The sequence below is a fragment of the Giraffa tippelskirchi genome, chromosome 5, assembly GCF_054371585.1.
Source record: "Giraffa tippelskirchi isolate mGirTip1 chromosome 5, T2T-mGirTip1v1.2.pri, whole genome shotgun sequence".
Classification (NCBI taxonomy): domain Eukaryota; kingdom Metazoa; phylum Chordata; class Mammalia; order Artiodactyla; family Giraffidae; genus Giraffa; species Giraffa tippelskirchi.
This window is the reverse complement of record NC_137279.1, coordinates 44235172-44257909: the sequence shown is the minus strand read 5'-3', so window position 1 is coordinate 44257909 and position 22738 is coordinate 44235172. Positions and strand designations below refer to the sequence as shown.

Here is a 22738-nt window from a genome sequence, read left to right as displayed (position 1 = left end):
AACTTGGTACCTGCTGTGATGCACATAATTTTAGACACTAACTGGGAAAAAAAGATATTAACTAGAATTATGACTGATAACATTTACCAGGACCTTCCAAATTTTTAGGAATTCCACATTATTTCTAGAATATCAGCATTAAGAACATTTACCCATATAATATAACCTAAGAAGATTTATTACTCATGTGACAATACTTCCTGTGTAATTTCACGTACCAAATGGACCTAGTTAGCTTAGGATCTTTCTTTGAGATGTTTCAGGGAGCCTCTGATACATCCCAAAGTTATCTAGAGATCAAAGAAATTTCATTAGAATTTAATACAGACATTTTGCAAAAAGTATTAAAAAGGTTTTAAAACAGTTGGTCAAATAGTATCATAGATCATAGTGAAACAATGCTTATTCACTTAACCAAGGTGACAATAAGCAAAGAAAGTGAAAGTTTCTCAGTTGTGTCCAACTCTTTGGGACTCTTGGAATTCTCTAGGCCAGAATACTGGAATGGGCAGCCATTCCCTTCTCCAGGGGATCTTCCCAATCCAGGGATCGAACCCAAGTTCACACATTGCAGGCATATTTTTTTACTGTCTGAGCCACCAGGGAAGCCCAAGATGACAATAAAATATTTCAAAGGCAAGTATTGAACAGATTGCTTAAAAGGTAAACAAACTAAAAATCTGTTATCAAAAGCAGCCCAACGTTTTAAGAAATCTTGTCCTCTTAACAGAGAGAAAAATTAAATTCAAGTTTTGCATCAGCTTACTTTTAAAATTCACTTGCTCAACTAAATTTATTCTAAACTAAGCCAATCCTGATCATGCACATAACTCTTTTCTCAGAATTTCTTTTCCACAATCCTTCATCACTTTTGGTATCCATGTTGGTTTGTCCCTTATTTTTCCATCTAGAAACAATCAGTTCTAGGACAAAAATTGCTTTCTTTTCCCTTAACAAAATATAATTTCATTCTTCATACCTTCTTCTACTGAAAACACACATCCCACTTTTCTACTATATAATGAAATGCTTCCCTTATTATTTCTAGTAGCTTTAATTATATTTTAAAATTAGAATCCTCAACTCTTAAAAACCTTAATTTCTAGTGAAGACTAAGAATTAGCCAATTATTAATTAACTTTTATATTTGCATTCTGTAGATGGGCAATCATAAATACCAACAACAATTTCTAAAGATATGTGCTTTCATATAGAAAATATCTCAGTATAGCACCAAACATATTTATTGATAGTTCTAAATACCTTTATTTTTTCTGTAAAGGGACACCAATGTTCAGTAATTAGTGTTTCAGAATTTTATTTTGTTCTGGAATGACACAGCTATTCAATCAACTTTCATTATATAACTTAATTTAGTGCAACTCTAAAATTTTAAGTTACTAAATATCTGGAGAGATTATTCTTAAGTAGACATTCCTAAAATGGTTATTCCCAAAGAGTTCACCCAAAAGCTCTTATTTCATTTACATTTAATTTAGTTACAAAAATTTCATCATTCCAAGTCATTTTTCTTGCTTACAAATTTGCAACAAGCATAAGATCTTACTTGACTTCTATTAAACCTAGGTACAATTAAGATGTTATACTTAATGTTGACTCTAAAGACATGTCTATATTAATTAAATAAACGAACTTTAACCCCAGGTATTAATTTAGTACTATTTCCTAGTTCACATGAACCTGAAATTCATTCTGGCCAGTCTTTCTTTTATATTTCTGAGAATTTATATAAGCACTTGATTTCCTTTAAACCAATTAAATGGAGCTTATTTACAAATTGGGGCTTCCTAGGTGACTCAGTGGTAAAGAATCTACCTGCCAATGCAGAAGCCCCAGAAGACGGGAATTTGATTCCTGGATCAGAAAGATCCCTGGAAGAGGAAATGGCGACCCATTCCAGTAGACAGAGGAGCCTGGGTGGCTACAGTCCATAGGGTTGCAGAGTTGGAGACAGTCAAATCAACTTAGCATAGCATAGCACATTTACAAATTAAATTTGATTATAGCACCCAAAGGTGAAGACATATAGTTGCACGTGTAAATATATAGACAGACACAACCAGAGATTTCATAGCTTCATTTTCTAAACAGTCATGAATCAGGTATTACAAAATAAAGCTCACTAGTTTATAACAGTTGGAATAAGTTAAATTTAAAAGATCTTTCTCTCCCCCCCCCACCCCCATTCTCAGGAATTCGAGAAGGTATGGATAAGTGTTCCTGAGAGAACTGGTCTCAAAGCACAGGGAGAAAAAGGCAAGTTTTCCTAGAAAGATTTATTCCCTCAATTTCAGAATTCTGAGAAGATTCCTTTTTTTCAAGCTAACTTTCTCTAATGACTGTGTATGCAATAAAAGAGCCAATTTTGGCTATTTTGAGGGCAAATTTTTCCTTTAATTCTCTATTATGTAGGCACTGGCAAGTATGCTTTGTAGATACGTAAAGTTGAAGCAGTGGCAGATTTTATTTTCTTGAGTTCCAAAATCACTGTGGATGGGGACTGTAGCCAGGAAATTAAAAGACGCTTGTTCCTTGGAAGGAAAGCTATGACAAACCTAGACAGCATGTTAAAAAGCAGAGACATCACTTTGCCAACAAAGGTCCGTATAATCAAAGCTGTGGTTTTTCCAGTAGTCATGTATGGATGTGAGAGTTGAACCATAAAGCAGGCCAAACACCAAGGAATTTATGCTTTCAAATTGTAGTGCTGGAGAAGACTATTGAGAGTCCCTTGGACAGCAAGGAGATCAAACCAGTCAGTCCTACAGGAAACCAGCTCTGAATATTCACTGGAAGGACTGTTGCTAAAGCTGAAGCTCCAATACTTGGCCACCTGATGCGAAGAGCCAGCTTGTTGGAAAAGACCCTGATGCTGGGAAAGATTGAAGGCAAAAGGAGAAGGGGGTGGCAGAGGATAAGATGGTTAGGTAGCATCACCGACTCAATGGACATGAACTTGAGCAAACTCCAGGAGATAATAGAGTACAGAGGAGTCTAGTGTGCTACAGTCCATGGGGTCACAAGGAGTCGGACATGACTTAGCAACTGAACAACAACAAAGGTACATAAAATCGGCAGGGGTGTTAGAGACTGACTTTCCAACGCCCCTACTTCTCTATTTCCCATTCTAAAGTTGAATTTGTCAGAGATAAAATTTTACTGATGAAATTGTATGATTGGCCAGTGTGTTGCTTGTCAGCTTAACTCCTCTAGGTAATTCCCTAGAGTCATTTCGGCCTCTTATGTGGCTTGGTTCTCCTGGTCTAAGACTACTGTGGGTGCTTGGCTTACTGAGTGACCAATTCTTGTTCCTGATCCCCAGATGAGCAAGTCTTTTAATTAATAAATAGGTTTTCCTATGGGACCACTGCATGGTATTAGGACTCCACCCCTCCCATAAATTTCTCAGTTGCCTTAAAAGTCATAACCAACCTGGAGGAGTCTTGTCCCTCTTCTTCAGAGCAAAGCTCTCATGTAATATCTTTTTTTATCCCCACAAATTCTGCTGAGGCAGCCAAATAAAGGGTAAGTGTCAGATCAGCCACTTAGCTACCCACTCAGCCCAGCCCAGACCTCTCAGTCTCTTTCAACTGAGAAAACCATGGTATCTTTCAACCACATTCACCCACCCCCAGTATCTTAGTTTTCTAAGAGCTTTTTGTTATATAGCTGTTGAGAGCTATTGTTAAACATCTCTAACAACTTGATACAAGGCAGCAAGACCAGAGATACTCTGTGTCACAGTGGAATTTGTCCTAGTGGGTGACCACAGCCTCAACAGAGATGGGACTCACTTGGGACTGGGTTCAGTGAAAAACTTCTGTTTTCCAGTCCTGCCACCTCAGGTTACCCTAGTGGCTGCTCAGAGGTAGATTCACAAAACTGTGTACAAATATGTACACTGCAGCACAGTTCCTAAAATTAGAAAGAGATTGGGGTAAGTAAACAAGGAGACATCCACATGATAGAATGCCAGTCATCCTCCAAAAATCAGGTTGAGAAAGACTAGCCACTGACATGTGAAAAATGTTCAGATTATATTGCTCAGAGAAAAATAGCAGTCTGCAAAACAGAAGTTGCCCAATTATTCTATTTTTCTTCAAGAGTCACCTAATTTTACATTTGTGAAAAGATTTTGAATTCTAAGAGGGTTACCTTTGAATGAAGAGATTATGGGTGGTTTTGTTCTCTCTCTGTGTGTGTGTGTGTGTATTGTGTCTTTCCCACATAACTATAGGGTATGGGCTAAAAGCTTAGATTTTAGACTTGGAATTTATCCCTGGCTTTGCCACTGGGTAATTTCTCTGAGTTATTTAACCTCTCAAGCATCATTCTCCTGACTTCTACAATGTGCCAATAACAATAACTACAGCATAGAATTATTCCAAATGTTCATGAGGTGTTGTGTATCTGGCACACAATAAGTATTTTAAAATATTTTTCCAAAAAAATTAATCATATTTTATGCAGAAGGAAATGCTGTCAAAGGAGGGAGAGGGAGAAGGAAGGAAGGGGAAAGAAAGAAGAGGAGAAGCTAGTTCACTCTGTAAAGCTGCCCTAAGACCCTAGTCAACAGAAGGGCCTTGTGGGGGGACCTCAGAATTGGACCCCCACAGGGCCAGAGCAGACCTTTCTCCTCAGCAGACTTCTGCTTGGGATATGTGACCTAAAGAGCTAGTCCCCCTTCTCCATCCCCTGGTCTCCCAGGGAAACTGCCTCATTTATATCCTAAAGAGCTTCTCAGATGAAGATGCCAGTGCTTATAAATATTGGATGAGAATGAATTAAAACCACCAGTAGGGGCTAAATCTCTCCTGTGGTTCTGAGAAGGAGGTGTTCAGAGATACGATTTAACTAACTCATCCTGACAGGCTTGAAAATGGGCCTGTGCTTCCACATGAAGCCAGACTATGCTTTCCCCAGGGAGCTCACACCAGTGAGTCCCCACACACTGTACTGAGCAGCAGCCCTTGATGTGAAGCTGCTACATTCAGCAAAGAGGCTGAGGAATGAATCTAATTATTCACAAAGCAAAGCTGATGAGAAGGCAAGGGCCAACCTATGAAAATGGAGAGCCTATACAACTTCGTTCCTTGAACTGTGTTTCCTGTGAGTGTGCCTGAATAAGATGGCTCACACCTTAGTTTGGGTACAGAGTTTATTGAAAAAGCTTCTGTAGCACCTTGACTCTGGTTTTTATTTTTCCTTGAATGCAAAGTATGTTTATCTTTGAAATTAGCCTTCTCTAAAAAGACTACTACTTTTTTCTTTGCTTATTGAGACAAGTCAACATTATTGTGGTTCAGTTTTGAAAAACAAGACTGCCCTATATGCCATTGGGAAAACCACAGCAAGTTCCAAGGACACTTACTTGGACCAATTTTTGAGGCTTCTAGCATAATTAGTAATGACAAAACTTATTCATAAACTGAGTAGAATTTTACATGATTAGTCTAAGATTGTAAAATAACTCAATAACATTTTGAAAGTAATATGGGGTTAATTAAGCTTCTGAGTTTCATTTGAATTTCTGAGTTTTGGTATTCATCTTATTTGAAGACTCAGCTAGAAATTTATTTTCTCATTGGCTGTTACTAAGACCACACTTGGGGAAAAATATCTTTCTTTGGAACTGCTCATAGCTCAGAAGTTATATGCAGTCAACACACAGTGGTTGACCACTACTAAGGCATCCAGAGAAGTTGAGGTCTTGACTCTTGAAATCTCAGAACAGTATTGAGGTATGATGAATTTTCTTGAGAAGGAAATGGCACTCCAGGTTTCTTGCCAGGGAAATTCCATGGCTAGAGAAGCCTGGCAGGCTACAGTCCATGAAGTCACAAAAGAGTTGGACACGACTTAGAAACTAAACAACAGCATGCTGAATTTTCAGTAGCCATTCTCCAGAAGGAAACGACGCTCCCTTCCAATACCTTAATCCCTACTAGCATGTGGAAATCACACCCTGGTTTTACTTATCCTCTCAGTGTTCTTTAAACCCATGATTCTGTAAGAGATGTGTGTATCTGCAGTCATTTAGAGCCAACACTTGACAGGGTGAATCTGTTCTAGCTAGCACAAGTATCCAGTAAGTTTTTCCCATGTTTGAATTTCCTTCAGTATCTAATCCATATCACATACCCTGCAACTTAATTAGATGCTGCTGTTCTACTTCCTGGTTGTTCCCATGTATGTCTCCTGCTTCCATGATCAGGAATCAAACTTTCCCAGATCACCTCTGCCACATTCTGAGTACTCTGGAGTAGCTTAAGTGACTACTGATAGACTTCCTCTGCCGGGTACATCACCATATTAAACTTCAGGTTAGGGGTGCTGAGTGTGTCCCTTATTCCCCATTCTGTCATAAAGAATAACTTCATTGAGTATTTTCTCTCACCTAAGACATTCCATGCCCAACCAGAGGCTGACACAGACACCATATCAAGTAAAATGTGCATATATTTAATCTCAAATGGAAAACATACTCATTCTAAATATGTTGTGAAACTTGGAAAATGATCTAGAAAATTTGAAAGCTTTAAGGAACAGAGAAAAGCTGCTCCTGTGCCTCCTCAATTACATTATGACCAGAAAATGGAAACACCAGCTGATGTCCAAAAAAATTATGGTTTTGGAAGAACTTACATATTAACTTTACAATCCAGGAAGTAAATGGTTTGTGAATAGATACGATATTTCAGTGCCTCAATTTAAAAAGCAAAAACTGTATTGAGTCTTTAATAGAGGAGTTTTAGGATACTTTTTTAATCAGCAATACCTTGGGCAGAGAAACCAAAGAACTTGACACATGCACCTGCCTTTTGATTTTGTGGATGGCAGAGAGGCCTCCATCTGTAGAAGATGCAGAATGGTTAGAGGGCGGCCCACTCACAGTTCCTAAAACTCCATGCCCTTCTTCTGTCATCCTTTCCACCATGCCCTGACCTGGAAGGCACTGGATTGGTGAACTGAGTTGAATTCCCTGGTGTGTACCTAGAACTGCCAGTGCTCAGTAAATATGTACTGACTTGAATATACAGACAAGACTGGATTTTAGCTCTCCTAAACTGAGAGTGGGTTCCTGTGATAATAAACGTCTCTTCCTGAATTATGCATTTCTTTGCACTCTAATTCAGCTCTAAACTCTACATCCTAGCGTATATCCTTTGTCTTCATGGCTGCAATTAAAATCCACTTCATTTTATTTGCCCTTTAGGAGAAACAGAATGTCATCCATTTCTGGATTCCAGACAAAAGTTGTACACACTCTAGGTCCCTGCTTCTCTAACTGATTTGGTCGCAAACTCTTTAAACCGCCTTTTCCCACCTTTATCAGCCGGAGTCTTAACCATCCCTCCAATCTTTCCCCCAGTCTTGACAGTCTCGTAACTCACCAGCGGGCACCTGGCATATGTGTTCAGTGTGTGCAGTTCTATCAGCAATCTGTCTGTCTGGCAGCCTCAGAGGCTTCCTTTCCTTCTTTTTACTCTTTTGGGACTCTGTTTAGTTACTCTGATCAAATTGCTTGAGAAGCCATTTTTGTCACCTTCATGTTGATTATTTGCTGAGTGGAAGAGTGGAGAGTGAGCTTTTAAGGGGCTAAAGAAAAAGTGATGAGACACAGACTCACCAGTAATGAAAAGCTGCTTATAGTCACCAGGAAATGGGATATGTATTAAACTGTTGATGGCTGGAAAAACTCCAGATTAGAGGTAATAATAGGATTTACTAAAAGTCACTTCACTTATCAAAACATTTACCTTAAAAAAAAAAAAAAGCCTTAGGTACTTAGGTACATTTGCAATATAATTGTACTGGGTTGGCCAAAAAGTTCATTCAGTTTTTCCATGTGCTCTTACAGAAAAAATTGAATGAACTTTTTGGTCAACTCAATGGTTAATAAGAGCTGCTACTAACAATCAGGTGTTGTTCTAAGTGTGTGTGTTGTGTGTGTTAAGTCGCTTCAGTCATGTCTGCCTCTTTGTGACACTATGGACTAGCCCACCAGGCTCCTCTGTTCAGGGGATTCTCCAGGCAAGAATACTAGAGTGGGTTGTCATGACCTCCTCCTGGGGATCTTCCCAACCCAAAGATAGAACCTGCATTTCTTATGTCTCCTGTATTGGCAGGCGGGTTCTTTATGACTAGTGCCACCTGTGAAGTTCTAAGTACTTCACCTGTATTCTCATTTAACCCTAAAGCATCCCTAAGATGTGGATGCTATTTTTATTGTCACTTTGCAGATAAGGAAACTGAGACAGAGAAAGGCAAATTCATGTGCCTGAGTTCTCATGGTTAGTCAGTGATAAAACATATTTATTGTGCTTATTCTTGGCAGAATGCTCCATGCACATGATTTTAGTTAACATTATTGGATCTTTATAAACTACATATATGGCAGAGACCTAAAAAAATTACAAAAACATCCATCTTCTTCTGTTTATTAGCTCCTATGCCTCCTAATGTGGATAACAATAAACTGTGGAAAATTCTTAAAGAGATGGGAATACCAGACCATCTGACCTGTCTCTTGAGAAACCTGTATGCAGGTCAGGAAGCAACAGTTAGAACTGGACATGGAACAACAGACTGGTTCCTAATAGAAAAAGGAGTACGTCAAGGCTGTATATTGTCACCCTGCTTATTTAACTTATATGCAGAGTACATCATGAGAAACGCTGGGCTGGAAGAAACACAAGCTGGAATCAAGATTGCCAGGAGAAATATCAATAACCTCAGATAAGCAGATGACACCACCCTTATGGCAGAAAGTGAAGAACTAAAGAGCCTCTTGATGAAAGTGAAAGAAGAGAGTGAAAAAGTTGGCTTAAAGCTCAAAATTCAGAAAACTAAGATCATGGCATCTGGTTCCATCACTTCATGGGAAATAGATAGGGAAACAGTGGAAACAGTGTCAGGCTTTATTTTTTTGGGCTCCAAAGTCACTGCTGATGGTGATTGCAGCCATGAAATTAAAACACGCTTACTCCTTGGAAGGAAGGTTATGGCCAACCTAGATAGCATATTTAAAAGCAGAGACATTACTTTGCCAATAAAGGTCTGTCTAGTCAAGGCTATGGTTTTTCCAGTAATCATGTATGGATGTGAGAGTTGGACGGTGAAGAAAGCTGAGCACTGAAGAATCGATGCTTTTGAACTGTGGTGTTGGAGAAGACTCTTGCGAGTCCCTTGGACTGCAAGAAGATCCAACCAGTCCATCCTAAAGGAGATCAGTCCTGGGTGTTCATTGGAAGGACTGATGTTGAAGCTGAAACTCCAATACTTTGGCCACCTCACGCGAAGAGTTGACTCATTGGAAAAGACCCTAATGCTGGGAAGGATTGGGGGCGGGAGGAGAAGGGGACGACAGAGGATGAGATGGTTGGATGGCATCACTGACTTGATGGACATGGGTTTGTGTAGACTCCAGGAGTTGGTGATGGACAGGGAGGCCTGGCGTGCTGCGGTTCGTGGGGTCGCAAAGAGTCAGACACGACTGAGCAACTAAACTGAACTGAAATGGAAAAAAAGATCCAAGAAATCTGATTGCAGTACTATAATGCATAAAGTATAGCTATTTTATAGGATCTATAATCTTTCGAAATTTGTCAAAGCATGGTTGTTTGTTATTAGCAAGACAACCTGAAGCATGAAGGTACCATTCCTGGATCCTAGGTAAAATTGTTTGTCATAAGGAGAAAAGGCAGACACAGATTTTAATCTACTTCTAGGAGTTTCAGCAAGTTGCTTTCTCCATCATCCATTTATTTATTTTTTCTTCTTTTAACAAATATTTATCGTGCTCTTACAGTGTACCACTGATGAAACAGTGATGGATATGATTTGATCTGATTTGGATTTTTAAAAATATCATTTGGCTGTCGAGGCAGGGAAACAAGTCAGTGGGGCTGTTGGATTACCCACAGCAAAAGATAAAGATGGTCTGGACTAATGAAAGTAGAAAGAAATAAACATATTCAATGTATTATTTTGGCTATAGAACTGGAAGATCTTGATTAGGCATTGGCTGTGGGAATGGACGAGATGGTTGGATGACATCACCGACTCGATGGACATGTGTTTGAGCTCTGGGAGTTGGTGACGGACAGGGAAGCCTGGCATGCTGCAATCTGTGTCGCAAAGAGTCAGACACGAGTGAGCAACTGAACTGAACTGTGGGAATGGAGTTGAGGGAAAGAGAGAAATGAAGAATGACCCTGAGGGTTTTAGTCTGAGCAACTGAATGGAAGGTATTATCGTTTAATGAGATGAGAAAGATAATAGAAGAAATTAGCATGGCATTTAGGGAACATAAAGAGCTCTGTCTGAGGCATAGCAAACTGCTTTATGCTTATTAAAATACAAGTAAGAGACATTAGTTTAGGCCTGACCTCTCCTATGAGTCTGAAGCTCAAAGAAGAGTCATACCTACACATATGATTTGAGGAATCATCATATAAAGATAATATCTATAGCCACAGAGCTGGAAAAGGCTTTTTTTACAAGAGTGAGTATAGCTATATAGTGGGACCAAGGAGCAAGTAGGAGGAATGAGTGAGGTAGAAGAAAGAAGGAGAGAAAGGTTTTGTCCCACCTTGCTGAGAACCCAAGTTAACTAACAATAGAAAAGGAGCTGTTGGATTTGGCATCATATAGTTCTTTGGTGAATTTAACAAGGGCAAGATAAGCCGGATTGAAGGGGATTAAAAAATGAGTGGTCAGACAAAGAGGTAGAGCAAGTATTGATAACTCATTCCAAACGTTTTGCTACAAGAGCAGCAAAGAAATGGAGCATTATAGGAGGAAATGGAAAACCAAACTTTTCAGAGAAACTGAAAAGATTGTCTGGTAGCATTCAGTGTCCATTAGATGTTTGTATTCATAATTTTAAATTTAAACTGCTCACCATGATTATGAGATTTTTTTCCCAGCAACCTTTAGCAGTTTGGGTGAAAGCTTAAGGAGGGCAATCAGTTGAATTCATCTTAGTCTGAGATTTGACCAGGGAAATGTTACAGAAAGAGAAATGATCATGAAAGATAAGCTTGATAAAGAGGAAAGTAACACAGGAGTTGTGTGATGGAGAGTGAAAAAGTGGTAAGGTCAATGACTTGTCGGGCTTCCCTGATGGCTCAGTGGTAAAGAATTGCCTGCAATGCAAGAGACGCAGTTTCCATCCCTGGGTCAGGAAGATCCCCTGAAGGAGGAAATGGCAACCCACTCTAGTATTCTTGCCTGGAAAATCCCATGGACAAAGGAGCCTGGCTGGCTACAGTCCATAGGGTCGCAAAGAGTCAGACACGACTGAGTGACAGCATGTACCCCTGCAATGACTTGTAAATCTGGATGAGGGCAAAGCAGTGGCAGGAAGTGGGAAGGGTGGGCTATGCAAATGAGGTGAAAAGAGAAGAAGAAGAGTTCAGAAACTGAGTCTGAAAATCATTTTAAATGCACAGTTACTGGCAATAATAAGGTTTAGGGGAGTGGGTTACTAGAGGGAAAAAAAAAAGGAAAAGATCAATGGAAGTATGAGGGCAAAGTAGCTGAATACTGAATGAGTTAACCTTGTGATTGTTGAAATATGTGACAATACTGCAGGAACAGAGAAAGCAACTAACTAGAGCCTTTAGTGAACGACAGAAGCAGGCAGTTGAGAAAGGATAACAGCAACCAGTAGTAATGGGGGCTATAGCCAAATACCATGAATTTCAGTATAGCTTGGGATATTGAAATATGAAGGAAAAATAGCTTGGAGGTAACAAAGGAAAGTAAGGAGCACACCTACTTCACTTTCTAGTCCCGAGGTGCTGGAAATACAAGAGATAAAACAGCTTTCCAATAATGGGACTGCAAAAGAATTAATTGCCTTAGAATCGCTGAGAAGGGCTTTGAGAGACTGGCTTGTTAAGGCTTATCTTACTGCAGAGAATTATAAAATATGGATAAAAATGCAATCACAGAAAAGAAAGCTATTTGAATGTATCACAGAGCAATTAAAAGAACTTTTAAATACCCTGAGACAAACAAAAATGGAAATGTAACACACCAAAATTTATAAAATGCTGCAAAAGCAGTTCTAAGAGGGAAGTTTATAGCGATAAATGCCTACCTCAAGAAAAAAGATGTCTCAAGTAAATTAACTGTATACCTCAAGGAACTAGAAGACGAACTAATGAAGACCAAAGTTAGTAGAAGAAAGGGAATAAATACTAGACCAGAAATAAATGAAATAGAGGGTTAAAAGACAATAGAAAACAATGAAACTAAAAGCTGGTTCTTCAAAAAGATACACAAAGGTGACAAATATTTAGCTCGACTCACCAAAAAAGAGAGTGAGGGAAGATTCAAATAAAATTAGAAATGAAAGAGGAGTTATTATAACCAATTATAACCACACTTTATTGGCCTAAAAACTACCATGTAGATTAATGGAACAGAGTAGAGGACTCCAAACTAAACCCACACATAGGTGGTCAGTTCATTTATGACAAGGAGGTCAAGAATATACAGTGGGGAAGAAAGCCTTTTCAATGAATGGTGTTGGTAAAATTGGACAGCTGCATGCAAAAGATAAGGGGTTCCCTGGTGGCTCAGTGGTAAAGAATCCACTTGCAATACAGGAAACGCAGGAGACTCGGGTTTGATCCCTGGGTTGGGAAGATCACCTGGAGGAGGGAACGACAACCCACTCCAATATTCTTGCCTGGAAAATCCCAGGTCAGAGGAGCCTGGCGGGCTACAGTCCACAGGATCAAAAAGAGTCAGACACAACTGAAGCAACTTAGCATGCACACACGCATATACAGCAACCACATTTCCTTTTGCACAGCCAGTTTTTCTCTTTTGGTTAATGATTCTATGCACTTTCTATTAAATCATCTCAAAACTCTACAACTTACAACCTTAAGATAGTCTGGCACATCAGTCTACCCATCTTATTTACTTTTTCTTGGCAATACCCTTTCTGGATCCCTCTTTCACATTTCAAGTCTACAGACCATTCCACAAGCTTTCTGGGCCTGTTACAGAGGGACTTATCTTCACCACCATGCTAAGAGTTCAGTTTGCTTCTGTCTTATGTAGTCTTCTACATTCCCCCCCACCTCCTTTTTTCTTCCTTATTATGATAGAGCCCTTTCTTAAGTAACTTCCTGAAAAATGTTGCACTTAAAACCTGTTCATATCTGAAAATATTTTTATTTTCTCTTCAGATTTTGTTAGATATACAATTTGTTTCCCCTTAGACTATTTTGTAGTTTTCTTTGTTCCTTTGTTACCTGGTATAATTGAGATTTACTGATCTTTTGAATGTTATCATTTTTTTAAGTTTGTTTTCTCTCTGAAAACTTTCAGAATCTTACTTATTTCCACTGTTCTGAAAGCTTATCATATGTGTGTGAGTCTTTTTTAATTTATTGACTAGGGAATGGAGTCTTTTATTTTTATTTTTTTAATTAATTTATTTATTTTAATTGGAGGCTAATTACTTTACAATATTGTAGTGGTTTTGCCATACATTGACATGAACCAGCCATGGGTGTACATGTGTTCCCCATCCTGAAACCCCCTCCACCTCTCTTCCCCCTCCCATCCCTTAGGGTTGTCCCAGTTCACCAGCTTTGAGTGCCCTGTTTCATGCATCGAACTTGGGCTGGTGATCTATTTCACATACGGTAATATACATGTTTTAATGCTATTCTCTCAAATCATCCCACCCTCACCTTCTCCCACAGTGTCCAAAAGTCTGTTCTTTTTATCTGTGTCTCTTATGCTGTCTCACATATAGGGTCATCGTTACCTTATTTCTAAATTCCATATATATGCGTTAATGTATTGGTGTTTTTCTTTCTGACTTACTTTGCTCTGTGTAATAGGCTCCAGTTTCATCCACCTCATTAGAACTGATTCCAATGTGTTCTTTTTAATAGCTGAGTAATATTCCATTGTGTATATGTACCACAAACTTCTTTTCCATTCATCTGCCGATGGACATCTAGGTTGCTTCCATGTCCTGGCTATTGTAAACAGTGCTGCGATGAACATTGGGGTACACGTGTCTCTTTCAATTCTGGTTTCCTTGGTGTGTGTGCCCAGCAGTGGGATTGCTGGGTCGTATGGCAGTTCTATTTCCAGTTTTTTAAGGAATCTCCACACTGTTCTCCATAGTGGCTGTACTAGTTTGCATTCCCACCAACAGTGTAAGAGGGTTCCTTTTTCTCCTCACCCTCTCCAGCATTTATTGTTTGTAGACTTTTTGATAGCAGCCATTCTGACTGGCATGAGATGGTTGGTACCTCATTGTGGTTTTGATTTGCATTTCTCTGATAATGAGTGATGTTGAGCATCTTTTCATGTGTTTGTTAGCCATGTGTGTGTCTTCTTTGGAGAAATGTCTGTTTAGTTCTTTGGCCCATTTTTTGATTGGATTGTTTATTTTTCTGGTATTGAGCTGCATGAGCTACTAGTATATTTTTGAGATTAATTCTTTGTCAGTTGCTTCATTTGCTGTTATTTTCTCCCATTCTGGAGGCTGTCTTTTCACCTTGCTTATTATAGTTTCCTTCGTTGTGCAAAAGCTTTTAAGTTTAATTAAGTCCCATTTGTTTACTTTTGCTTTTATTGCCATTACTCTGGGAGGTGGGTCATAGAGGATCTTGCTGTGATTTATGTCAGAGAGTGTTTTGCCTATGTTTTCCTCTAGGAGTTTTATAGTTTCTGGTCTTACATTTAGATCTTTAATCCATTTTGAGTTTACTTTTGTGTGTAGTGTTAGAAAGTGTTCTAGTTTCATTCTTTACAGGTGGTTGACCAGTTTTCCCAGCACCACTTGTTAGATTGTCTTTTCTCCATTGTATATTCTTATGGAGGCTTTTATAATTTCCTCAGTTCTTAGAAATTTTATTTATAATTTATTTTATTTTTAAAATTTTATTTGGAAAAGAATTCAAATCCACAGAAAAGTTACAAGAATGGCTCAATAAATACCTTCCTGTCCTGCACCTATGACTCTGGTTCTCCTCCAGAGGAGATTTTGTCTACAACCAGGGGACAGGTTTGGAGGCAATGTCTGAAGACATTTATGGTTGTTACAACTAGGAGATGCTACTAGTATCTTTTATCATTTCTTTCCCTCTGATTTTGGTTCTCTCTGGAACTCTCATAAGTAGATTTTTAATATCTTAGTCAAATCCTTTAATTGCATACTTTTAAAACTCACATTTATTAACCTTTGTCTCTTCTTTTAAGTAGACCCTTTTTTCTCACTCACAGACCTTGAGTTACTAGCTCCCCTAATGTATCCTTTTTGCATCAACTTTTCAATGGTCATTTCCATTCCTTTATGTACATTCTGTGTTGTAAATCACATTGGATTTGAACTTCTGGATCACTATTTTGGTTGTCAGCCCTGCTCATCTTATATTAAGTTGGCTTGATTGAATTTGTTTTTGGATCCTTTTAATTCCTGTGAACATCTTCTTGTTCTTAGATTACTCTTTTGGAATATCTTCTCAAATGTCCTTAAGAATTCCTGTTTCCTCTGTTTGATTTGCCTCAGCAGTAGCCATATGCTTTTTCTACTTGACTTGCCTCCTCTAGGCTGTTGATTGTGTTGGGTGACCTGCCATGTTCAACGTAGGCAGGCTTGCTGCCTTCGAAACCTGGCAGATTTGGCTGTGCAGTCTTCTGTAACTACTGGGACAGCAAATGGTAAGCTAGAGTGATGTGGGCTTTGCCAAGAAAGTGAACCTCCGAAGCCTCTGGGTCCCCATCCTCACTGGCATTGCAGCAGTGCTGGGCTCTGGCAGGACACCTTGTTCCAGTGGGCACTGGCGCTGAGACAGAAGCCTCAGGAGGGCTCTTCGTTCTCTGCTCCCCATCTTGGTGTCTAGGTAAATAGATGTGTGACCCCAGGAGGGAGGAGGAAGAGAGAGGTGGTAATAAGTATGAGCTCTGGCCACCAACATCCCAGACCTTATCACATTTTATGACAACTGATGAGCCATTTTAGATCATGTTTCACCTATCTGTTTTGAATATGGAATTTTTTGTATAGTTTATTATGTATAATACAAGCAAAATTTTATTTTTTCCTGGCAATGATTTTTTTATTTTTAAGCGTTTTAAAAATTATAGTTAATTTACAGTGTTGTGTTAGTTTCAGGTATACAGCAAAGTGTTATATATATATATCATAACATTGTAAATTAACTATGTTTCAATTTATATATGTTCTTTTTCAGATTCTTTTTCATTATAAGTCTTTATAAGATTATTAAATATAGCTCTCTGTGCTATACAGTAAATCCTTGTTTAAATTTGGGATTAACATATAATAGTGTGTGTATGTTAATCCCAAATTCCTAAAATATTTCCCCCACCCCCAACTATCCCCTTTGATAACCATAGGTTTGTTTTCTGTGTCTGTGAGTCTGTTTCTGTCTTGTGAACAAGTTCATTTATATCATGTTTTAAGATTCCACATATAAGTAATATATGATATTTTTCTTTGGTTTACTTCACTTAATATGGTAATTTCTAGGTCCATCCATGTTGCTGCAAATGGCATTATTTCATTCTTTTTATGGCTGATTAATACTCTATTGTGTATATGTACCATATCTTCTTTATTCATTTATCTGTTGCTGGCTTTTCATGTTGCTTCCATGTCTTGGCTTTTGTAAATGGTGCTACTATGAACATTGGGGTGCAATCTTTTTGAATTAGAGTTTCTTCCAGATATACGCCCAGAAATGGGATTGCAGGATTATTTGGTAACTCTGTTTTTAGTTTTTTAGGAAACCTCTATACTGTTCTCCACAGTGAATGTGCCAGTTTTCATTCCCACCAACAGCGTAGGAGGATTCCTTTTTCTCTACACCCTCTCCAGCATTTACTATAAGCAAATTTTGTTTTTAAATATAATTTTATTTTAAAGCCTAATGGTTCCTTAAATCAAGCATTCCTATAGATAACATAACTGTTGAACTATGAGGCAATAACAAAGCATGGTATTTCCCTGGAAATGGGCCCTGTGAGCCCAGATCTGTAGACTAAAAGCAAAGTATCAAAGACAACCTGTGAAAAATTCTACAACATAGTTTTGAGAGTATTTGGATAGATACGTTAGAACTAAAAATGAAATGTGCACTGAAGATTCACTTTTTCCATAACTGAAACATATAGCTGATTGTCTAAAAAATTTTTTTGAATATCACTCACTGAATGATTTGAAAACAAATACGTCATGACTGGTGATTTTTACCCTTCGTTGTTCCCTTTAACCTTCAGGCCAATGGATTCCAAAATGTTGCTGATTAAATTGATTAAACTGTACTGGTTTTATTAAAGCTCCCAAGAATAGGCTATGACCTTTTTCATTGCTCATACAAATCAATACATTCAGAAGAAGAGACACTTGATTGGTAAGATAGATTTCTGCTGCAAACTTTGCTTTCAGGAATCATCTATAAGCCTTTCCAGAAATCTGTAATTACTAATACTGATACATTTCCCTTTGATACACGCTTAAGGTTCATTAACTATCTGTGTTCAAAAGCTGATGATAAACTCATTTTATAATGCTATTAGGGATATATTAACATGGGATAAAATATTTTAAAATAAGACAACGGTAAACACTAAATTCAGGATCATAGTTGTATCAGAGAAAAGTGGTGGGGATATGGGTTCCAGCATAAACACACAAACAGCTTTAATGCAGGATATCTCACTCGTGAGATTGTCAATATTTTGGGCAGGATAAGTCTTTGTTGTGGGAGACTGCCTAATGTATTGCCAGGTATTTAGCCACATCCCTGAACTCTCCCCACTGGAAGTTAATAGTGTTCCTCTAACCAGTTTTGACAATCCGAAATGTCTCCAGTTATTGCCACAGGTTTCATGGGGGAAAGGGATCAGAATCATCACTGAGTGGGAAGCACTGCTTTAATCAGATTGGTAAACTTTTAATTTTTATTTTTAATAAGACAGGGGATTCACCAATGTCCATTTGTAATGGAGCTACATAATTTTCTTATAAGTTACATATATTCTCTTGAATATATAAATGATATATCATAAAATTTACTAAAGCTCTAGTAATATGCTTTTAACAGGTGACTTTCTAGGAGTAAACTTAGAGATAGCTCTGTTTGATTTTCTTTCATGATCACCAAAGGGAACGTAGAGCTTTATTTTCCACTTTTAACCACAATGTACTAATATATTTCCTTTTGTGTCATCATGAAGAGTATTTTGACAGGAGATTTATTTTAAATTTGAAATATTTAATCATGCAATTTGTGCAACTGGCTCATTGCTAAAAATTACATGATTTTTAGCCCAGAACTGAATATTTTTAGTCTAATATTAAAAATATACATATAGAGGTTGTAGGACTTCTATGTGCACAAAATAAAGTACAGTTTTATCTGACTCATACCATAAGAATACATTAGTAAAGAAACATAACCCCTCCAAACCCAGTTTAAATAACAAATAATTTATTCTAAAGATTTAGAGAAACTCAAGGTCTGAAGCGGAAGTGGTCTGAGGATACAGGGCTGGCAGAGACTGCTCCCCTATCCATTTTCCTCTCCTGGGATTACATTTTCTTTTTATCTCTTTGCCCCATGTACCTAGTTCTTTCATACTCTCTGAAGCTTGCCTTCTCCTACCCTTTATTTATGTGGACTTGGACAGTCACGGCATCCTCTATCTGTTTATGACTCCAGCATAGCTACTTTGCTTTGATTCTTTTGTGACTCAATATTGGATTCTCAAAAGAAGAAATCTTATTGGTCATCATAGTTCAGGTGTCTGCATTTGGTTCAACCAGCTGTGGCAAAATAGAGATTAAACTGGTTTACACAGTACCTAGACCTTTCCATTTTACATCATGTGGGTGTACTTAGCACTCTAAGAAGAGGGTATTGGCCAAGAAGAAAAGATGTACCTCTCAACCACATGTAGCATCAACTAAAGACATATCCTGTGAAGATTTTGTTTCCCTTTCATGAAAGAGACAGAGAGAGAGAGAGAAATGCTAGATATAAAGAAGATACGTGCGTGTGTGCGTACATGCTCAGTCACTTCAGTCATGTCTGACTCTTTGCAAGTCTATGGGCTGTAGCCCACTGCTCAGTCACTTCAGTCATGTCTGACTCTTTGCAAGTCTATGGGCTGTAGCCCACTAGGCTCCTCTATCCATGGGATTCTCCAGACAAGAATACTGGAGTGGGTAGCCACGCCCTTCTCCAGGGGATCTTCCTGACCCAGAGATGTCTCTTGCTTGGCAGGCAGATTGTTTACCAGTGAGCCACCAGGGAAGCCCAAAAAACAGTACGATGAGGATAATTTCCATAACCAATAAGATAGTTTAGAAGTACATGTAAAATAAATTCTTGTAAGTAAAATATTGAATAATATGTTCATAATAAAATGAGAAACAGTTCAGTCAGTTCAGTTCAGTTCAGTCGCTCAGTTGTGTCCAACTCTTTGCGACCCCATGGACTGCAGCACACCAGGCCTCCCTGTCCACCACCAACTCCTGGAGCTTGCTCAAACTCATGTCCATTGAGTCGGTGATGCCATCCAACCATCTCATCCTCTGTCATCCCCTTCTCCTCCCACCCTCAATCTTTCCCAGCATCAGGGTCTTTTCTAATGTGTCAGTTCTTCGCATCAGGTGGCCAAAGTATTGGAGTTTCAGCTTAAAGTCAGTCATTCCAATGAATATTCAGGACTGATTTCCTTTAGGATGGACTGGTTGGATCTCCTTACAGTCCAAGGGACTCTCAAGGGTACTCTCCAACACCAATTCAAAAGCATCAATTCTTCAGCGCTCAGCTTTCTTTATAGTCCAACTCTCACATCCATACATGACTACTGGAAAAACCATAGCTTTGACTAGACGGACCTTTGTTGGCAAAGTAGTATCTCTGTTTTTTAATATGCTGTCTAGGTTGGTCATAACTTTTCTTCCAGGGATCAAATGTCTTTTAATTTCATGGCTGCAGTCACCATCTGCAGTGATTTTGGAGCCCCCAAAAATAAAGTCTGCCACTGTTTCCACCGTTTCCCCATCTATTTGTCATGAAGTGATGGGACTAGATACCATGATCTTAGTTTTCTGAATTGAATATAACTAAGTATATATATTTGTAGATGTATAAATTATATAAATGTAGTATCTAAATTGAGGTACAAATTAAGATAAAGCATGTATCTTCAGAAATAGATGGGAATTAGATTTAGATAGAAGAAAGAAATAGTTCTTAATAAAAAAGTGATATTTCAAAACCATATGTAGACAAATAGTTTTCCAGATATATCATCAAATATTTTCAGTGGATTTTCTTACACCAAGTCCAGTAATTTGTAGGGGGAAAAATGATATACCATGTGTTGTAACATAGCTGTCCTGACCCTGGTCACAAAGAGCTGTTCAGTAAGTGGGAGTTACCATTATTATATATTGCTTGATCTCTACACACAGTTCCATTGGCCTTGTAGCTGTTGCCTTAGCAGAGCCATCGCTGTCTTCCAAGCTCTCAGCCTTCACTTGGGGCTCCTTATTAGAGTGACAGGGTCACACCTTTTTGATCTGTCAGATACTCAGTACCCCTTGCCATCTGAACAGCAGGGATGAAACAGATCCTAATCATTTTAAATGTTACACTTTATTTGATATGCTTGAATTTGTTTTTATTTCTTCCAGTTTTATTGACATATTGACATAAGTGCTATATGTTTAAGGTGGATTTGACTTACGTACATCATGAAATGTTCATCACAGTAAGTTTACTAAATGTCTATCATCTCATATAGATACAAAATTAAATAAATAGGAAAAAATTTGTGATGAGAACTCTAAGGATTTACTCTTTTTAAAAGTTTCATCTCTAACATACAGCATTGTCAATCGTATTTATTATGTTGTACATCATAGTGCTTTTTTATCTTATAAATGGAACTTTGTACCTTTCAGTTGCCTTCATCCAATTCTCCCTGCTTTTGTCTTTTATCCATCCTACTACCTTTACACATTGCTGATTTACTACTTTTACTATATATTTGCCTTTACCAATGAAGTTTTTTTTCTTTCATAATTTTCATGTTTCTAGTCCCTTTAACATTTCACTATAAAGCTGCTGTAGTGGTGCTAGCTTTTGCTTGTTTGTAAAACTTTTGATTTCTCCATCAAATCTGAATGAAAGCCTTGTCAGGTATTCTTAGTTGTAGCTTTTCCTCTTCCTTCTCTTTAAATATATTGGCAGTTCCCTTCTGGCCTGCAGATTTCTGCTGAAAATTCAGCTGAGAGCCTCATGGGAGTTCCTTTGTAGGTAACTCATTGATTTTCCCTTGCTGCTGTTAATATTCTATCTTTAACTTTTGACATTTTAATTACAGCTTGTCTTGGTATGGTCTTCTTAGGGTTGATCTTGTTTGGGACTCTCTGTGATTCCTGGATCTAGATATCTGTTACCTTCCCCAGGTTAGGGAAGTTTTCAGCTATTATGTCTTCAAATATGTTCTCTTCCCCTTTCTCTCTTTCTCTCTTCTCTTTATAGGAGCCCTACTATATGTCTGTTAGCATGCTTGATGTTGTCTTTGATGGCTTGTGAATGGTCCTCCATTCTTTTTATTCTTATTCTTTTTTCTGAAGCAAACCCAAGGTCACCTTGATGCTCTTCCTCCAGAGATGAGAAAATAATACCATTAGTGCTGTTCAGTCTAGTGCTATTGAAGGGCACAGCCATTTAATTTGGCCAAGATCTCTGTTACAGATTGAGTTGTGTCTGCCCAAAGACAAGTTGAAGACCTACCCCTCCCTGTACCTTCAATTATAAACTTGTTTGGAAATAGGGGTTTTGCAGATATAATTAATTAAGATAGGGTCATGCTGTAGCAGGGTGGGCCCTTAATCCAACATAATTGGTGTCACTATAAGAAGAGGAGAAGACAGAGACACGCAGGGAGAATATGTCACGTGGCATCAGAGGTGGGAAGATTGAGGTGATGCATCTGTAAGCCAAGGAATGCCAAAGATTGATGGCCACCACAAGGAGCTGGGAAGAAGCAAGAAAGGATTCTCCTCTACAGGTTTCAGAGGGATCATGGCCCTGCTGACATCTTGAACTTCTAATCTCCAGAACTAAGGAAGAATAAGTTTCTGTTGTTTTAAGCCACTCAGTTTGTGATACTTTGTCATGGCAGCCCTAGGAAACTAACACTCTCCAAAGACAAACGCTGCTCTTCATCCACTTAGGAGCACTGGCAACAGCCTCTGGGGGTATCACACCCTCCATGCAGATTTGCGTCTCTCCATGATTGCCATGGTAACTCCCCACTTTGGACATTCAGATTCCGCCTTTCCCAACTGTTCGTCCTCTGGGATGTTACTATTCCAGGACGGCTGAAGGCTAAGGAACATGTGCCTGTACTTATCTAGGATAATGAGTTTGCTCCACCCACAGAGAAAATCTTCCTGGATGCTTTCTTCACCTCAGATCCTCTCCCAGCTTCCTGGTTTCTCTATCTTCCTGCCACAAGAAACGAGATGCATACTTAACATCTTCCCAAGAGTTATAGGTTAAGTTTATAGTGTAAATCACTCTTCCTTTCCATATCCTGAAGTGTAGCCATGTGTGTATTTTGGTGGGGGGTGGGGTGGGGGAGGCCTTCCCTGATAGCTCAGTTAGTAAAGAATCCACCT

At 38.5% G+C, this 22738-nt stretch overlaps 1 protein-coding gene across 1 annotated transcript in view; it reads left to right on the top strand.

The window, feature by feature from the left end:
• Positions 1-22738, top strand: part of PLD5 (phospholipase D family member 5) — a 380049-nt gene that overhangs the window by 279584 nt on the left and 77727 nt on the right. The gene's annotated exons all lie outside the window — the stretch shown is intronic.